General features: G+C 34.7%; 1 protein-coding gene across 3 annotated transcripts in view; it reads left to right on the top strand.

Moving 5' to 3' along the window:
- LOC123692976 overlaps positions 1 to 20,163 on the top strand; it is a 54,489-nt gene that overhangs the window by 11,630 nt on the left and 22,696 nt on the right. For 2 of the 3 annotated variants that reach the window (XM_045637837.1, XM_045637835.1), the window contains exon 2: positions 16,970 to 17,252. The gene's annotated coding sequence lies outside the window, so the exon portion shown is untranslated. Of the gene's footprint in view, positions 1 to 16,767; positions 16,863 to 16,969; positions 17,253 to 20,163 lie in introns of those variants that run through there. The other variant, XM_045637836.1, reaches the window with a different exon arrangement.

Genomic DNA, 20,163 nt, shown 5'->3' with positions numbered 1-20,163 from the left:
CCATTGGATTTTTTAATGCGGGCTCACTGGGTACACGACAGGATGAACTCCGTGTTGCATTTGAACGCACTCAACCTGATATCTTTGCGATCAATGAGACCTGGCTTCGGGATGGGCAGGAAGCACATGCTCCTTCATTGCCCGGTTTTAACTTTCGGCACCGACCCCGCCCACCTGAAGTACGCAGTAGAGGTGGAGGTGTGGGATTCTACGTAAAGCGTGGTGTGACGGCGCGAGTTTGTGCCCTTCCTTCCTCTCCTGCATCTGTCGAGCAGATGTGGCTGAGGATGAATATCAACTCTCATCGCTTAATCATCGGCACAGCGTATCGCCCGCCGTGGCTTAATGTCGATGTGTTTTTAGATACTTTAACAGATACTATTTCTGCATTCAGTGGCTATGACTACCTGGTGCTTACCGGTGATTTTAATATAAATCTCCTGAATAAACGTGACTCCAATACTGCCCGCTTAAATGCATTCTTAGAATCTCTGCAATTGGTTAATTATGTCGAAGAGCCTACTCACTTTACTGATCATAGCCAGTCACTCATTGACATTGTATGCACAAATGCTCCAGTCACAAAAATAAAAGTTGAATACATCCCTGACCTTGGTGCTCATGCAATGATAACTACAGAATTTAATATAAAAAAGACCAAGTGTTCCCCCAAACATATAATGTTTAGACCTTTAAAGGATATAGACCTAGATAAATTTAATAAAACGGTTTCTGTCTTACCCTGGAATGATATTGCGGGCTTATCCGATGTTGATCAAATGGTCGATACATTCAATCACCTAATTATAAAACTATTTGACACATTTGCTCCTGTAAAGAAGTCGTTAATAAGAAAAGTATCCTATCCGTGGTTAACGAGTAACGTACGGTACATGATGAAGCTGAGGGATGAGCAACATTATAAGTATCGCAAAACTAACCTGGACGTTCATCTTCGGGAATATAAAGAGTTGAAAGGGCTGGTGAACACTAGCATATTCTTTGAGAAGAAAGCTTTCTTTGACCATAAAATTAACCAGCATCACAACAACACAAAACTTCTTTGGAAAAATCTCAAAAACAATATTATTCCCGACTTTAAACGCACTGGAGAGATTCCGCAACATTTGTGTGATGCTGATGAAATAAATAAACATTTTCTAAACGTTCCCGGTCAGAATAGTGCTGACCCTGCTGACTTAACATACTTTAATGAAAATCGTTTTTGTAACAGTTTTTTTAAATTTGAGCGAGTTAATGAATGCTATGTAGGTAAACTTATCCTGGACATCAAGAGTAATGCAGAGGGAATTGATGGAATAACCAGGGACATGTTTCTTCTAACTCTTCCTTATAGTCTTCCTGCTATTACTGCAATAATTAATAAATCTCTTTCCTCTTCACATTTCCCATCGCAATGGAAGATAGCTCTGGTGCGGCCCATACCAAAAAACAGCAATCCTACTGCTCTGAAAGATCTGAGGCCCATTAGCATCCTTCCTTACCTCTCTAAGATCTTAGAGCGAGTTGTCTATAACCAAGTCACCAAGTACTGTGAATTAAATAATATCCTACCGGAATTTCAGTCAGGATTTAGAAAACTTCGGAGTACTTGCACGGCCTTGATTGATGTTGTGGACAACTTGCTCTCTGCTCGTGACTATGGTCAACCTTCAATTCTAACTTTGCTCGATTTTTCTAGGGCTTTCGACAGTATAAATTTCTCTCTTCTCATTTCTAAGCTAAATTTCTATGGATTCGATTGTATTTCTTCATCTTGGTTCAATAGTTATCTTCAACATCGTTTTCAGAGAGTGGTTCTGCTGAAAAATGACGGAAATAGTGCCCTTTCGTCACTTGTCCCTGTGAGTAGAGGAGTCCCCCAGGGATCCATTCTTGGGCCTCTTTTATTCATCATTTATTCGGCAGATATCACATCTTGTATAAAAAATTGTCAGTATCATCTATACGCTGATGATTTGCAAATTTATATACCTGTGGATAGAGCTCGTATAGGAGAATGTGTCCGTAACATGAACGATGACTTAGAACGCATTTCCGACTGGTCTCGCAAGAACGCACTGGTTCTAAACCCAACCAAGTCCAAATATCTTGTTGTTGGCTCTAAAAAGCAACTCTCCCACTTGGACGAAGAAGATATTAGGATTTGTGTAAACTCCATTCCTATAGAACGGGTTGCTGTTGCTCGAAACTTGGGCATCGATTTCGACAGTCAGTTAAGGTTTGAAGATTATGTTACTAACCTAGTTAGTAGCTGTTTTTATCGACTCAAAGTTCTTTATAATATTCGACCTTTTCTGAGTGTCGATCTACGAATAAGGCTGTGTGAAAGCATTGTGCTTTCCAAATTAAACTACGCTCTTCCCGTTTACGGACCATGCTTAACAGGAAAAGTACAGCGCCTCATTCAGAGGGTCCAGAATTCCTGTGCAAGATTCTGCGTTACCATTCCACCCAGATCACATGTAACTCCATTTCTAAACAGCATTAACTTTTTAAAGATGAAGGGTCGGCAAGAGTTATTACTGGCTTGTCTTTTATTCGATACAATACATACTAAGCAGCCAGGGTATCTCTATACTAAGTTGTCGTGGCGTAAAGATACTTGTAGGGGTGAAATAAGGAGTGGAACTCACGAACTATCCATTCCGCAGCATAAAACCTCAGCCTTTCGTGGGTCATTCAAATATAGCGCGACGAAATGTTGGAATAATATCCCCCCTCCAATAAAAAATCTTAAGTGTAAGTCCAACTTTCGTCGCACTTACAAATCGTTCCTGCTAAAATTCCAACATTAGTAATTTAATATTCTTCGACAATACCTAATACCTATTATACGTATCCTAAATTATATTATATTATATTATTATTACTTATTGCTTGCTTATATCGACTTCATTTCATGATTAACACATAGTTCTACCCATAAACTTGACCAAAAATATTGTCTCCTATATATATGTAACTTATCCTTTATATGTTATATATTTATTGTATATCTATTTATTATTATTTATCTTATTTCATACTCCTTCTATCTTAGAGGCGCAAACTAGCCATGTGGGTATCTGGCAGAATTACCAGCGTTGTGGAGTTTGCCTCTGCAACAATATGCTGAGCCAGGGCCTTTTTGCAGCTACAATGCAAGTTTGATATAATAATATTAATGTCAGTTATAATTCGATTGTTACCATATGTTTTATTTTTGTAATTTTTTTTTTGTATTTTTTGACGGTGTCTTAGATTATCATTGTGTTGTTTGGTTGCAATAAATCTTTTTGTATTGTATATTGTATTGTAAAACGCGGGCGAAGCCGCGGGCGGAAAGCTAGTCATTTATATAGATGCTTTCAATGTGTTTAAATAAAGTTTTTTGCTATTTACTAATAACAGTTTTTCAAGTGTGGCTACACTCACCGTTTATCGATAAGCATTCGATAGAATGATTTGACGTTACTCCGCCCCATAGAGGAAGGATGTATATAACTGCTCCGCCCTATGGATACTTAAAGTTGTCATTAAATAATGAACCCTTAAATTTTGTCTCTGGGATGTAGCGTTACTTAGCAGATTTAATGATAATTAGTTAATTACTCATTAGGACTAATTTAATCAATCTTTCTGAGTGTGGCAGTTAGACAGTAGCGTTTGCTCCAATGACACAAATCTCTATATTTACTTGTAGAATCAATACATATTTGTTATTTAAATCCAACCAAATTGATGTCAGCTAAGTAAAGATGTTTATTTAATTGTGAGAGGACATTGGCTTCTGTATTACAATGCTATTTTAAAGTAAATAACGTATTTCACTCTATTATTTATGTTAAACTATGTAATCATTGTGACTTGTGTTTATACGTGTACGTCAGGCCGCAGGCGTACTAAATATCTGCGTAGATTTTTGGCCATGTTGCCTTTATCGTAGATGGAAGGAAATGGGGGCTTTTATTGTCGAAGCAAACACTTATTTTCGGTCAATGCACGCTAGTTAGTTAGTATGTATATCATAGATGTTATTAAATTTTTAACGTAATTATTATTGATTGTAAAACTTCCTCGGAGAACTTTGATAAGTGGGTAACTTCTGGTCCAAGTATTATTGCTGATTTCTAAATATACCGCGGACTATACTATTAAAAAGATAAAATTAAGATTTTTTTAATGTAACAATGTGCAAGGGAACAGAACCCCCTTATTTGCAAAATATAGCTTGTGAAAAATGCTGAAAATGTTTGATGGAGGAGACAAATCTATTATAGAAATTATAGGGGTTCAAAGTCATCCATTAGGAAATGAGATGGAAGAACGTTTTCATTATGATTAATTACGTGCAAATACCTTTATGATATATGAAGTCATACTATAAACAGTCGTTGATAAGCATTGCTAACATTAATTATTCTGCATTCGGTATTTTGACGAAGTTTATTCACCTATTCACCTTCCACTTTCAGAATATCAAGTATAGTTAAAGGTCATTGTTATACAAAGCAAAGTAATTAAAGGATGTGTGTGCCGTTGACGTTGTTTTTAATTACTGTATTTTTTGCGCTGATAGTAAGTAAACTGTACATTATTTGGATGTTTTTTCTTCAGATAATGTTATTAGACTAAACAATACCGATGTCTATACCTACTGTTTAGTAATGAAAGCGTATTTTCTAGGCAAATACTGCATTGTATTGTAGTATATGAATAAACTGAGTCGCCTCGACTAAAAAGTAAAAATGGATGATTTTCATTCGAGATAATTTTTATAAAATAAACGTATAGTATAGTACTGTATGTATCTAGTTGTCCGTTGATTGAACAATTATTAATTTACATTTATTGAATTATTGTAACTCTGTATCTTAAAGCTTTTGCGTTTCTAAGTGTTACTTATTGCTTTTTTGGAGCAAAAATGTGCGTCTACCAAAGGTTTTTTGATCGAAATTTTGCCGAAGATTTATACTAAGTGGGATCGTGTAAATCAACCATTCAGTTTCAAATGAACTCGCAGAAAAAAACAATAAACAGGAATAGATTTTATCGAAATAATTTTTAATTGCATTTTAATTAAAACGAACTTGACCCAGAAAAGCAAACCCAACTAAACGTATCACATTCCCTTAAAAGTTCACGTTGCCGGTCGGTGTGTACGCTTTACAACTCTACAACAAAGGAGTAGATTTAATTACAAAAACAAATGGGGTCGAGACAGAGCAGCGTTGTATGTTGCAGTATCTTAATGGAATATTTCCCCGTCAAATTCCATTACCTCCACGGCCGCTGTCTAAAAAGCCGTTTAATCAAGTTTCCACGGCGACGGCGGAACAAGCAAAAACGTCTCCGCTACACCGAATTCGATTCGCAGTGCAGCAATACAATGAAGTTACGGTTCGCGCGGCGACGGGGCGCGGGGGCGGGCCGCAGGTCAATGACGTCCCGTCTGGGGCCCTCCGCGCCCCGCGTGAACCAGTTCCCGACCGAGCCGCGTAGCTTACCGCCATCTCCGTCTAGTTATGCACTTACCTGTAACCTAACAACCACCTAATTCCACACTTGTATATTCTAACAGTAACGAAAACGATGAATGTGTCTACGGTCTGCCCAAAGACTCCCACGTATTCTGATATCGCGTTAATTAGAATTCGCATACCGGTTTCGATGATATCGCGAGGAAGGTTGTGGCTCCGTCAAAAACGTTCGGGTGTCGCAACAAACGCTTTCGCAAACCGTTTCGTAACAAAGCCAAAAATAGTCGAAAGTTTTATGTTGTTTGCCGGACTTGGTTTTAATATTTTCACGCTAAATATTTCAAGTGCAAAATCCTGAGAAATAGCATCAACCGGAAAGGATTCTCTATTATTATTAGTTTAAATCTAATATCATTCATTGAATAACGTCCAATAGGACGCAAGGATGCATATAATATGCGGTTGTAAACTAGTCTCCACTAAGCTTATCCAATTTGCATTCCCTTGCAGTTTAACGATTTAGTGATTTCTTATACATATAATATGTATATATTGAACGTGTTCCATTTCATATTAAAAGACCAAAAGAAGAAATTATTAAGAGACCTTTCCCGTATAAAGTAACTTTAAACTTTGTGTGAAAACTTCAACCCTCTGTTAAGCAGGTGTTAACGATAACGATAAACGACCCTTAACCCTTTTTTTTACATATGTATATCAATACTTATACGAACATTTTACCGAATAAATTTATCACAAAATCAGTAATAAGAGTACGAAACGTACAAAAGAATTGTTTTTTACATATTATTTTTTTACACAACATAATAATTATTAACACTGTGTTCATGGTTAAAAAATATAACAATTCAATTTAAAGATAAAGTTAACAATGGTACAATCGAACTGATTCGCGGAGATGAAAGCGAGATGCATGATAATGGCAGCGATACGGATGCGCAGATAATCCACAAAGTTCAAGGTTTGTCCTTCACGACTCAATACGTTACTGACATGTTTACACTCCGTATTACATACATAATAACTAGATGACACAAATAATACATGTTCCAAAGTTTAAGGTCGCCGGATGAAGGTTAAGCATAAAACTTGAGGGTGTATGCCTAAACTGGAAATTTTTTATTCGGATAGGGGTGAGACGTGATATGATCTACCTGGTGTTACTTTGTCCCTGTTTGGGTTCACAGCCTGGTTAAGTCAATTTTCATTTTAACTCAAATAAACATTTAATATCAAATGGTAGTATGTTAATATGGTAATGCTTTCCTTTTTATGAGAACATCAAGATTCATGCAAATTTTATGCAATTTAAATTTTATAGTAGTTAAGGCGTGATTGAGTACCTAACAGACAGACAGTCAGAGTTACTTTCGCATTTATAATATTAGTAAGGATTATCAAAAAAGTATCACAATTCACAAGTTTAAAATAAGTATTCCCCACGTGAAGCTGAAGAAATTTCGAATATTCGATTTTTGCAAGTAAATAGTAAATACATACATATTAAAAATACTTTTTGTTAAAAGTTATTTTCAAGATCATGCAAACTTACAATAATTATAGCCTGCAAAAATTATAATTGAAACCATGCAGGGCGCCAACCGACAGCAAAAACTCACGAAGTCATGGTTACGTAGCGTAAAATTTTATGAACCCGGAAGGAGAGGCTCCGAGCAGCGAGCTCCCTAGCGGACCACAACGGTATCCAATGTATTTCCATTTTCCAACGGTTACATTGTTTAATGAGGATATCGTAGAAAAACTAAAATTATATCAGCTAGCTACTTTATACTATGTTATTACTTTATTACCATACATCGCTTTTATAACCAACTTCATTTTCATAACCTACCAACTATACTGAATTCGTACATAATTATTGCTAACTAGCTTTCCGTTCACGGCTTTACTCGCGTGCCCTTTATCGCGTGATAACCGTTCTCCATATAATTTCCAGACTATGATACACCCCATATAAGTTTTATTTTCGCGACAGAGAATTGCGTATGTTCTAATAAGGTATCGTTATCTATCTATATATTATATAAAACTCAAAGGTGACTGATATAGTGATCTATCAACGCACAGCCCAAACCACTGGACGTATCGGGCTGAAATTTGGCATGCAGGTAGTTGTCATAACGTAGGCGTCCCCTAAGAGAGGATTTCCCGAAATTCTTGCGGGAACGGGGAAAAACGGGGATGCACGTAGGGTCATTGCGCTGGTTTTCGTCCAATTATAGGAGTTGCCAACTTTGTGATACGAAATAAATATTTTGGAGCACCCTTCCTTAAACATATAATTTTTTTTTAAGTCCTTATATAGTCTTCTTTAAGATAATATTAAGGGAAAATAAATCATTTTGATGTATCTTTTTATTTAAATTATTTTCTGCAAAAGTAGGGTAAATGCTAGTTTTCGTCCAAAAAAACTGGTTTTCGTCCTAGTGTAAGCTAGTTTTCGACCACCGTGTAGAAAAAGGAGGGTAGGTCAACTATTAAGTTTAAAATCAATTACAGGTAAATATATACGTTTATTTAATTAACATTACAATTTCTCACTACCCAGGTTTAGTTTTACTTGTGGTTTTACTAATAATAATCAATATAACTAGTCAACACTGAGATCTATGTAGCACTTGGCAGTCCTTATAGGCGTTAGTGATGACTGTATAATCATTCGTAATAAAGAAAGGAATGCGTTCCTTACAATGTAAATGAAACAAGTAATAATTACAGGACTAAGAAATAACATCAAAAAACAGAAATATTCATTCTAACAACAAAAATTTTCATTCTAATACTTTGTTTATCAAATGAAACGTACTATAAACACACAGCCATAATAATAAGTTTTAGCTACAGAATCTTCAGTGTACGCAGCGTCTTTTTTTTCTAGATTTCTTAGACTCCTTCGAGGCCATCTAAAAACAATAAGATCTTTCTGAGGATACGTTGAGTAAGTATAATAAAAAAATACTGCATTGGCAAAACAGACCTAGAATAAAAGATGATACTCAAGTGAATGATAATCAAGAAAAATACAGTGTATTATGTCTGACCTACCCCCATTTATGCTACGAATAATTGACTCTACTTCACATAAGGAGAATGATACATGACTGAATGAATGACAATATTAGGTACCTACAACACTCTGGCCCTCACCAATTATTTATAAGGAAGATACTGAATAGAAAACTTTTCAATACGTAAAAATAGACGAAAAGTAATGCAAAAGAATGGCTATATTTAATTTTTGGATACTCCAATACTCATTCATGGACGAAAACTAAAACATTTAAAGCTAAATTTAGTTTTCGTCCACTTCTTTAAATATTTTTTTATTTTGGCAGCACTGACATAGCAGTGGACGGAAACCAAAAAAACTAAACTAATAGCAATAAAGATCACTTCGGGAGAAACTATTCAGTATTTTAAAGGTCCGATAAAGTAAAATGACCCTAACAAATATTCACGTAGCTGTTTGAGTTTCCGTCCACTTGGACGAAAACCAAATATTTTGAGAATTTGGTAACCTAGTATCCGTCCACTTAATATTTCGAAGAGTATTATAAAAATGTATGATAAACACTTATAATTGCGTTTATTATGCTTATAAATAAACATACGTACCAAAAACATTACGTAAACTAGCTAAAACAGTGATTTACCTTACCATGAACTTTTCTCGCCGGCAAATTTTTCTCTCGCGCGATGACATCTGCAAGGCACGTATGCGAAGCGGCCACATTTACGTTAATTTTTTGAACTCTCTTCTTGTCAAATCAAATTTTAATGTTGATAGTACTGTTGCTTAAACATTATGGACCGTAAAAAGTGCAAACTTGCGCGGGAAGGTAGGTTTGTATTCAAGTTTTACGCACGTGATTGTAGCAGGTCAGTCAAATGGACGAAAACAGAAGCTGGACGGCAAACCAGCGCAATTACCCTATAAAGTCGTGGGCGGAAGCTAGTCGTTAAATAAAAAATAAATCGAAATCCTTTCACAAACTTATTTTCTTAAAGGCAACGAAGTTTAGTAGACAGAATCAATATTTTAAGTTATTTTAATTAATAGTTATCCGGTTCCTCAATATTTGAAATACATGTACATAATTATAACAATTTTAATTATTCATGAATAATTTGATTTTGATTCAGAGCAAGTGATCTTTACTTCTTAACAATACGCGTTAAAATGAGGACTTAATTAATTAGACTTGCTTTCGATTCCTGGTAATTAAAATTATCAGAAGCACGTTTCGAAGGTTATAATTAATACAATAATTTTATTATTCACAATTACTCACAAGGCTATTCTTCTCATTTTTTTTTGTAAGTAACGCATGTTTTTTTAAATCCATGTTTTTTTCCTGTGTAGAGAATATATGACTTGTATTTGTTACCTTTATATATGATTATTATTTGCTGCAGAACATTGTACATTTTGACATGATTTCGCTAAAAGCAAATCAAGACCACGCGCACCAAAGATATGTTAGTGAATAAAGATTTATTCAATTGGAGATTAAATAAACTACATTATAGATCAGTTTTACATACAAGCAAAATAATCCTTGTTTCACGCACTGCCTTATTAATATTGAATTGTGCCCAAGGTGTCTACGCGGATATAATCGACTAGGGTCAACGGTTCTCCTTGGTGGGGTGTTCACCTCCGTCGACCTCGTGCGACACCACACCAATATGAAAATAAAGCTAAGGCTATTGATTCCTGCCACAAACCATGAGTACAGAGTGACATCATTTCCTATTGAGACTTGAGAGTCTTACTCCGTAGTAATTTTATTTCAATAGAGTTGCAACTTCCTTGAGTTATTGCCACTCTGTGGAAGAGCAAGTCTTCTTTTTTTTAATATGAAGTCATTTCGTCGTTATTTTTTTATGTACCTATTATCAAGATTTTATAAGTTAATAATAAATAGGTAACTCTTTTTCCTGCTAGATACTTTTTCAAAATAAAAAAATTCACAATTATTGTAAACATGAATCACGCCTAGCACAATAATAATATTATGTTTTTATAGATAAATGCCGAATAGAAAAAAATTGTTCCATTATAATTTATATGCTTAAGTTTTTGTTCGTCCACGTTGAATGTCAGTAAACCCGCTATAATATATACCTACTAATTAATTCTAACAATGCCAATAAGGAAGTAAGAACGATTTTTACTGAACAAGCGAGCACGAAAATCATCAATAGTTGTGGCCTTGACTTGTGTTAACATTTACCTACTGAAAATTGGTTTGTCATAAGTCATAATAAATGAAGGTATCGAAGGTATACACTTAAGTGGGTTTTAATAGAGTACCAAATATGAAATACTTATTCCAAGTACGATTTGTTTTATGTGGCTAATGATATTATGAAAATGAGAAATTGAACATTTGACTGACATATTTTGGCAGTCGAACATTTATTATCTACAATATGTTTCCCACTTTCCCACCAAAAGTTCCAATGAATTATAGCATAGAAATAGAATAGACCTTGGCGACTAATATAAAGTAATTTTTCTGCGAATGAAAAATGTTTAAGGGAGTTTTATAGGGAATGGAAATTATTTATAAAAAGGCTTCTATGTGATGCTCCGGGAGAGAACGTGGCGTGGGCGGAAAGCAAGTTAAAAACAATTTGATTTTGTGATAGCATTTGCGCGCGCTTTTTAAAGAAGCAATGAAATTAAATTCCCATCTATGAAGAACCTATGCATTATTAGTATTTTATTAAAATCTTAGTAGTAGAGACGGTCGCGGTCGTAATCAGTCGTAATAGTGTAGCTACTCAAATTTTGTTTGAATTTTTTGAAAAAATATGTAATCGTAGATTTTATATATTTATTTGATCATAAAAACGTAATGAGTTATTTATATTTAGATAAATATATACAACTTTGTCCACAAGATTTTCGATAGTGTAATTGCTCATATGACCTTCGCAAATCATGCGCCTGCATTTTCGAGTAAAACAAGTTTTTGCGAGAATTTCGACAAATACGTACCTACCTTGAAGTTGTCAGAACGGAATAAAGGTCACCAAATAAAAATAAAACACAAGTCTAATAGCACTGCGATAGTCGACAGACAATCAATATCGGATTAAATACAGCCGGCAAACGCACGATAAGAATTCGCAATGTACCTAGTACCTACATAATATTATGTAGAAAATTATGCGAGTTGTTTGAAAAAAACATTCAAAAGGGCGTTGAGAGCATTGTCCGATTTTGCAATCACGTCACTTGAGCTCAAGAATTTCACGCTTACATAAACTTCTTTCGTTATTTACTAGATAAGATGTTAAGATGTTAAGAAAAGACGTTGAATGATAACGCTCGCGAGTCGCAGAGACGTGTAATCTGAGACTGACAGGCTAATTGATAAAACGATGCGAAACTAAACGGTAGAGAATATTAAAGAGATATTTGAGTCAATCGAACAAGCTGTGCGCGATGTCGTGCGTCGTGTGCAAGCGCAACCTTGCGGAGCGCGGCGCAGGTCAGATATTTCGAAGGTCGATGACTCGCTTGTAATCGCGCCGAGTTATTATTATTTGTAAGCGCGCCCCTCGCCCCGCGCCCCGCACCCTGTTCTACGAACGAGAATTCGAACCGCTCAGATAGATCGACACGATCTGTTTTTTTTCTGGCAAAGAATACAATGCAGTGTGGGATGCTGTGAATGATTTTATGATGTATAATGACAAAGTATTAATAACATGAATTAATACAAATAATCGTTTATTGGAAATTGTATACTAATTATGTACTAGGTAATTTCAATTGTTTATAATAATTGTTCTGTAATTGCCCAATATTTAATATTGCAACCGCATAAATATAGCACGTCATTACGATAATAATATTGTCTGCGCCCTGCGGATCTCGCTTGCGCAACATGTGTTGCAATGCAGCGACCGCTGACTGTATGTCATCGTGGTGGATTCGAATTCATGTTCGCGTATGAAGTAAATTTAGACAGCAACAACTAACGAGCAGTCTATTTTTGCATATACTATTTTGACGATGTATGTCAGTTAATAGTGCAGTATACCACTAATAAATAAAGCACATAATACCGTTGACATGTGTGATCTGAGGAAGCTGTTAATAATTTCATTGGCAATGTTATTTATAATACTTAACAAACTGCGTGGGATGTACCTGCGCTCCAAAATGTAGTTTGTTATGAAAATTAGTCCCTCTTTATTGTAGACAAAATAAAATTATTCTCAAAACTAAAACATCATGACGGTATTGAAATGAAATATTTTATTTAAGTATGTAAATACATAAGGCAATGCTAAAATACATAATAACCAATATACGTTATGGAAATATTAAGCGATAGATCATAGAATATTAATAGAGACAAAGATCTACTTACTTAAGATACTTGTTGACGATTAAATCTAAAAAAATAACTTTGTTTATATACTTGTCAATAGATACCTATATTGTAAATTGTTCAAGTTCTTTTTTTTGTGTAAATGGCTACAAAATCACTACCTGCACAGTGCACACAGATGGACGGTAATTGTTTTTTTTTTTTTAGGATCTGACATTGACATTCATTTTTTCTGCATTTCCGCCTTGTCTATTAGTCTATGGTTATTGGTTAATATTAATTTATTGGACACAGCTTGTAATTTTTTGTCAAGTTATTTCGTATAATAAACTAATAAGAATTTTACCATTAAACAGACGAAAGTTTGATTTATAATTTATAATATATAACGAAATTCACGTACTATGATATAAGCACGTATCTACTATCTAGTGTAATATTAATTCGAAATATATTATAATTTTATTTCAGTATCTCTCAACGTGTATGAAGTTAAAATAGATAAATTTTATATTTTATATCACACTAACTTTCCGCCTGCGGCTTCGCCCGCGTTTTCAAAGAAAAACCCGCATAGTTCCCGTTCCCGTGGGATTTCCGGGATAAAACCTAGCCTATATTACTCGTGGATAATGTAGCTTTCGAATGGTGAAAGAATTTTTAAAATCGGTCCAGTAGTTTATGAGCCTATTCATTACAATCAAACAAACAAACAAACAAAATATGTTAGCCTATGGTTAACCTACGTGAATCTAGCACATTCCAGCAAATCTTCAATCTGTTGCTTTTTTAACCTTTACTGTTTTTAGATGTGCAATTGCGAGAATAGTCCAAACGTTAGCGCAAAACAAAACAAAATGGAATGAGGTCTATCAAGAAGCGGTTGCCATACCAACCGTTTGTGAGTACAGTGCGTCGTTTGAAAAAAGTGCAAAATTACTGACCCACTGACCCAATTGTTGTGTCCGTGAGTGCGCAAGGTCAGGCCAGTGTCGCTCACTTTGTGTCTTGTGGCCACTTGTCGACACTATAACTTATACTTTTATTTCATTCGTAAAGTTTAAATTGGAGAATACCTGCGCATTTAATTATGAATGGATATCGATTTGCTGGTAAGTTTCAATAATATTATATTTAGCAATGTTTAGTATTACGAGTACAGATAAAATAATAAAATAGTTACCGGTTATATTGGGTTAACCTGAATAAATATAATAAAACATGTAGGTAAATAAATTCGTTATTTTCGCGTTGCCGGGACAGTGGCTCCCAAAGTTGTGCTTAAGAATTCAAAATTAAACAAAAATTTTGTAATGGTGACATAATAAATGTTAAATAATAAACTATAGCTTATTAAACTTTAAAAATAAAAATCACATGAACTGCCTAACTACAAAATAAATGAGAAAATAATATATAAATAGTTCTTAACAATATTTTTATAACTATAATTTATATCTAAACAGAAATTAAATATGTATATGTACGTTCCTAATTCATTACTTTTTAAGTAATAATTATAATATGTAGTTAAGTATACAATATTGCAATGCGATTATGTTCGTGAAGCATTTTTTTATTATAATAATGTACAAGTTACAACATCGTTAATTAGAAATGATGTGATTAATTTTAAAACATTCATCTCATCTAATTAAATCAGAATGAAAAATGTTGAATTTGGTAGTTTATACGTGACCTCGTTGCACAAAACGGGGTAACGGTAGCCTCCGAAGCAGCGCATAACCAACCAAAGACTCTACCAAACTGGACTGCCGCTGGAAAGTAATCGCTTCAAAACGGTCACTTTCTCTAGAACAGGTCTCAGTCTGGGTTCTGACTCCGAACGCGCTGACGGTTTCTTACTCGCAGCTCACGTTTTAATAGAAAAAAATCTTCAATCGGTACGTGCGCGACTGTTACTAGAAAACTTGTTCTGTGAAAAAGTGCGTGTAACCTTGCAGTTTATGGTTTTGCAATTTATTCGAGTTCACGAGAATTTCGTAGATATACGGGTGAGTACTAACGTAACAATTTACCACGTTTCTCTTTTGATAAAATCTTTTCCGAAACAAAATTATAAGTTATACAACTCGCTAATACTATTGCGCAAATTGAATAAATGAGGAGCGCTCAGTGAAAGGTTCACCAGTTTTGCCACGAGTTATGTCGTTATCATTAAAAATAAAGAACTGGTAAGGCGATGACTCGGCGTAGAGCAAAAAACTTGAACAGTCGTGTGCGAGTGGGAAAGATGTAGAGAACCCAACAAGTGCGTTACCCCCACGAAGATTATCTGCGTATTTATTTTTATTTATCTCTATTGTAGCGGTTCGAACGAGTAGTACGATTCGAAAGACATGATGTTTGTAAAGTGTTTGTAAATTATTATTCTATAATGTACATTGTTAACATTTCAAATGAGGTATTGATGCGTGACGTGACTTCTTGTCCTTCACAATGTTCAATGTTCCACAACGATGATACGCAGAGATTTAGTTGTACAAGTACATCATTTTATGTATATAGTTATCATTTAATTATTAACATATTATCATAATGACCTCAACAATGCATAACAATATTAAATGATAAAAAATATTGAGAAATTAAACTTTGAGAATATACCTACGGTGAACATAAAAATTCAACATTTAAAAATATTAATAAAAATAGAATACGTACTTACTACTTATACTATTTTAAATTAATAGTTTCAAAAGTTATTTAAATAACAATTAATTGGTACGTCGGTCGCCAACTTAGATAGGTAGGTATAATGGATTTCTTAACGTCGTTGGAATAGCTTTTTAATTGAGTCGTTTCAAACAAAATTAACTAACTATATTAATACTTACGCGATTCATTGTTATATTTTTGTTATAATCTAAAAAAGATACAAATTTGTGAACACGTCATACTTATCAATAGAAGTAAAGTTATTTATCTACGTTTGTAGCGTTTCCTTCACTTGTTCTACGATAACAATTTATCATTATCAACAGCACGTGTTTTATCTGTATAATTCATGAGATAAAACAAATAAGATTTTGAAACTCAGGATATTCTTTTATTTGCTTAACTTCATGTTTCACCAGAAATACTGTGAGATGTCCTTTACGCTTCAGCGCGTGGCCATGAGAATCGTAAGGTTAGTTGCAATTAGGTATTGTTAGATAGAATTGTTTCTGAAATCGAAAACAAATAAAACATTTAAAACTGTAAGTTAAATGCTTAAGGGCCCTTAGTAGGTGAACACGGCAAAATGGACTGTTTTCTATGAGCTATAACTGAAAATATTGAAGTTTTTTCGCACTGAAATTTCTAATACGTATTACAGAACGTATGTGTGATGGGTTGACTGTTTCCAAAACACGATTGGAAAAATTTTGCTCGATAAAAAAAAATCCTGAAGTTACCTCTAAAATATCATATAAATGCTCATTACAACCGTACTTTACGATAATAATTCGTATAAAATCACAAATACATAGATATTTACCTTCTCGATTTCGTGACTGTTTTAGATTTAGAAAATACTAAATATGTTCATTCACTTTTTGATAAAAATGTGAATGGCGCTTACGATTTTTAGTTTCGAGCACGTTGTTTCCATACTAAACGCGGACCCCCTCACCGCTTACCTCAGGCCCGAATAGCTGAATTTTCGCTGACCGCCTAACCCCCCTTAAGCAGTAAGTTTTTTCAACAGAGACGAGCCTGTAGGCGTTAAATAAATCAGCCTAGATATAAATCGTATATGTGTGCGTGCCAAACCAATAGGTCGACCAACCAGTCGACCAGACGGTCTCCCTCCCTCGATATAATGTCCTCCGTCTGTTCTCCCCTCCCCCGATTTCCCCCATTGCGCCAGGCACTAGGCAGTCAGCGTTTGGTCACCGAGCTGTTAGTACGTGTGCCGCGTTACAATTTGTGTCTACGTTGTAGAATTCATTTGTTTTCTCTCAATAATTTTATTCATAATGTAAGTGTTGAAATCGCAATCGTACTTCTTGTTAAAGAATTTCCGTTTAATGTGGAGAAGTTGTTATTTGAAGTAATAAAAGTAAATATGGCTTTGTCTCGTTACAGGTACTTTGCGATCTGGGTGTGAACCTAGATACTTACGCTGCTGGTGATTCTGTGCAATCATTAATAAACTAAATAGTTTGTTAATTTTGATAAATTCAGTGCAATAAAACAAAACAAGTTGGTTTTCAGTGCATATGACAGGATTGAAGTGATTTTTAAACAAAAGTGAAGTGAAAGACAGACTCACATTTTGTTATGTTTAGTTAATGAAAATAAGTTTTAAGTGTTTATAAGTGGATAATTTTAAATTGGAATGACTTTTGGATTTTAGTACATGGCAATCGTAAGTAATCAATTAAATATATATTCTAAGTTTAAAAAAAAAACAATTGTACGTAACTAAGGTAAGAAGATATACTTTAACGAATAGAAAATAAAAATTATATTTTTTTAATTAATAGGTATCCTTTTTGTCAAAAGTTTGAGAACAGTTGGAAATTCCGCGATTCGCATCTATTTCTATTTAAATACAAATAGTTTAATTGTAACTAATAGATAGTTAGGAAATTCAGTATTAATATAAAACACATAACACGATTTAAATACGCATTTATTTATATTACCTACATAATGAAATTAACTCCACATAGGTAGGTACTTTTCACTCGAAATTATGAAGTGTGTTTCGGTTAAAGTTGAAAATAATTTATTTTTTTCTTCTAAAGATCATAAGTCATAGAGTATCAAGGGTCAACTTTATCTCGGCTAGCACACATGGGATACGGGAATAAAAAACGAGACAAAAACATCAGGTAGAAACGCACCACAAAAACTGTCGCGAAGAAATAATAAATTCTGTTCTATGGGCTCATCTTGCAGGTGCATCGACTTTTCTATGAATCTTCGATGTAAATTTATAGGGGTTTTTAAATTACCTACCAACCTTGGAGCAATTGTAAGCGCAAGCGTAGATATACCTATTCTGTATACCTATTCAGATTCAAAAAAATGCGAAAAACTAGTTTGTTAAAATATAGTAGTAGGTACCTATGTAGTCGTACCTTTTTAAATGTTGCTCAGATATATTTAAAAAGATATTGCAAATATCTGTACACATGTAACTATCGTTAATAATTTCGAGGGGTTGCCTGAAATAAACCTTAGGTACCTACCTATCCACGACTTAATAAATTTTAAACTGTAGAATATATCGAAGACCTGAGCGATGCAATCCTCAGGGTCGGACTTCAGATGAACATGACCAAAACAAAGCTTATGACTAACAGCACCAAAACCACCATCATTGTCGAGGGTGGGTCGGTTGCATAATATGTCAATGAGTATACTTACCTTGGCCAAATAGTTTCTTTTCAAGCAAGGCAGGATCAAGAAGTTGCCAAACGCATTGAAAACGCTTGGAGAAGCTTTTGGTCGATGAAAGAGCTGATGAAAGGAGACTTGCCTCTTTCACCAAAATGAAGGCTCATGGACATGTGCATCTTGCCCATCCTCACCTACGGTGCACAGACTTGGTCATTGACTGATCGCCAAAAGTCCGCACTTGGGGTTTGCCAAAGATCAATGGAGCGCAGCATTTTGGGCGTAAAGCTTTCTGATCGTATACAAAATAGAACGCTGCGCTCAAAAACACAGATTGTCGACGTAGCCCATAAAGCTGCCGAGCTCAAATGGAACTGGGCTGGACATGTTTGCCGAATGTCCGAAGAGTTGTGGGCAAAAATCACCACTATGTGGATCCCCGACAATGGAAAAAGGCTGCGTGGAAGGCCCAAAATCAGATGGCGCGACGAACTGGACTCTCATTGCAAGGAGTGGACAAAAATTGCTCACAATAGGAAAACGTGGATGAAGAGAAGAGAGGCCTTTGCCCAGCAGTGGGACAGCCATGGCTGAATAATAAAAAAAAATAAGAATATAACTACCTACTAGCTATAAATGTAGCTATTTCCACCAATTTAGCTTATAGTTAAATATTATATTAGATATAATAATTTTGGGCCTCAATAGAAGAAAATAGTGGATAAGAAAAAAAGCGAGAAAGCAAAGCAATATCCGCTGCAATATGTAAGTAGTTGAAGACAAGATATCTTCAAGGCATAAAAATATGTATTATAACTAACGATTTATATAACCTCAACATTGATGTCGAGTTAATTATAAAGCATACTGCAGGAATGTGGCACAGCGAAAGTCCCTTGTGTAATGTAACCGGCAACCACGCGAGTACAACTTTTCTATCAATTTAATATGGACAATTATTATACAAGCATCTTTATTATCTCCGTAAACAAGGTTGGACAACTGTGACGCTGCTAATGATAATTATGTATGAGAGCGATCTTAGAAGTTGACTGACGCGTTTCATGACCTCGTGTTCCTGTACAGATTTAGACGCTGACGTTTATTATTATTATTTATTTAATGAATACATATAAACTCGAATGATTTCTGTTATAATATCCTCGTAATATGCACATAAAGTTGCAGTTACGTGTCACCCTCTTATCCGCGATACTACGGCTTCAGATCACGGTGTGAGTTAGGTAGATAATAAATAGCCTAGTATTATCGCACAGTCTCTATTTCTCGTGTCGATGTAAATATTAAAAGTAAATAAGCCAAGTTTGTTACCAACACACGGAAAGCAAGAAGTACTTATTCTTGACTAATAATAAACAGATAACGCTCAATGTCAACGATATCATTGAATAAAATGAGAATTAATTATGATGTGTCAAATAACTTTGCTACTATTGTATCGTAAACGGTATTCTAAGAGGTAGCAACGTTGACAAGTGAGCATTTTAGTATAGTTGGTTCTTTGATATGCTGTTCCTCTTGCTATTTCGGTTACAGTCCGGGCTGTCTGGCTGGCCGCAGTGGTTGCGTTTAATAGTGTGTTAAATAAGTGAAATTCCATCAACATGAGTCCCAGTGAAGGATAAGTAATCACTGTGTTACTTATACTATATATAATATTCATTTTACTATTTACAGTTTAATTTGCAACAATCTACCATATCGCCTCCTTTTCCCAACGAACCTCAAATAGGACGTTAATGTAAACTTGATAAAAACCAAATATCATCAAGAAATTAAAGACTTTTTAACGGATTTTAAACGCGATTTTATTCATTGTATTATTTTCCCAAGTCTTTAATTTCAAAATGTATAATACTCGCGTATAATTAAGCACTAGAAAATACAAATATCATCAAATTCATATTTATACC

This window comes from Colias croceus, chromosome 7, assembly GCF_905220415.1.
Source record: "Colias croceus chromosome 7, ilColCroc2.1".
NCBI classification, from domain to species: domain Eukaryota; kingdom Metazoa; phylum Arthropoda; class Insecta; order Lepidoptera; family Pieridae; genus Colias; species Colias croceus.
This window is presented reverse-complemented; position numbering and strand designations above follow the sequence as displayed.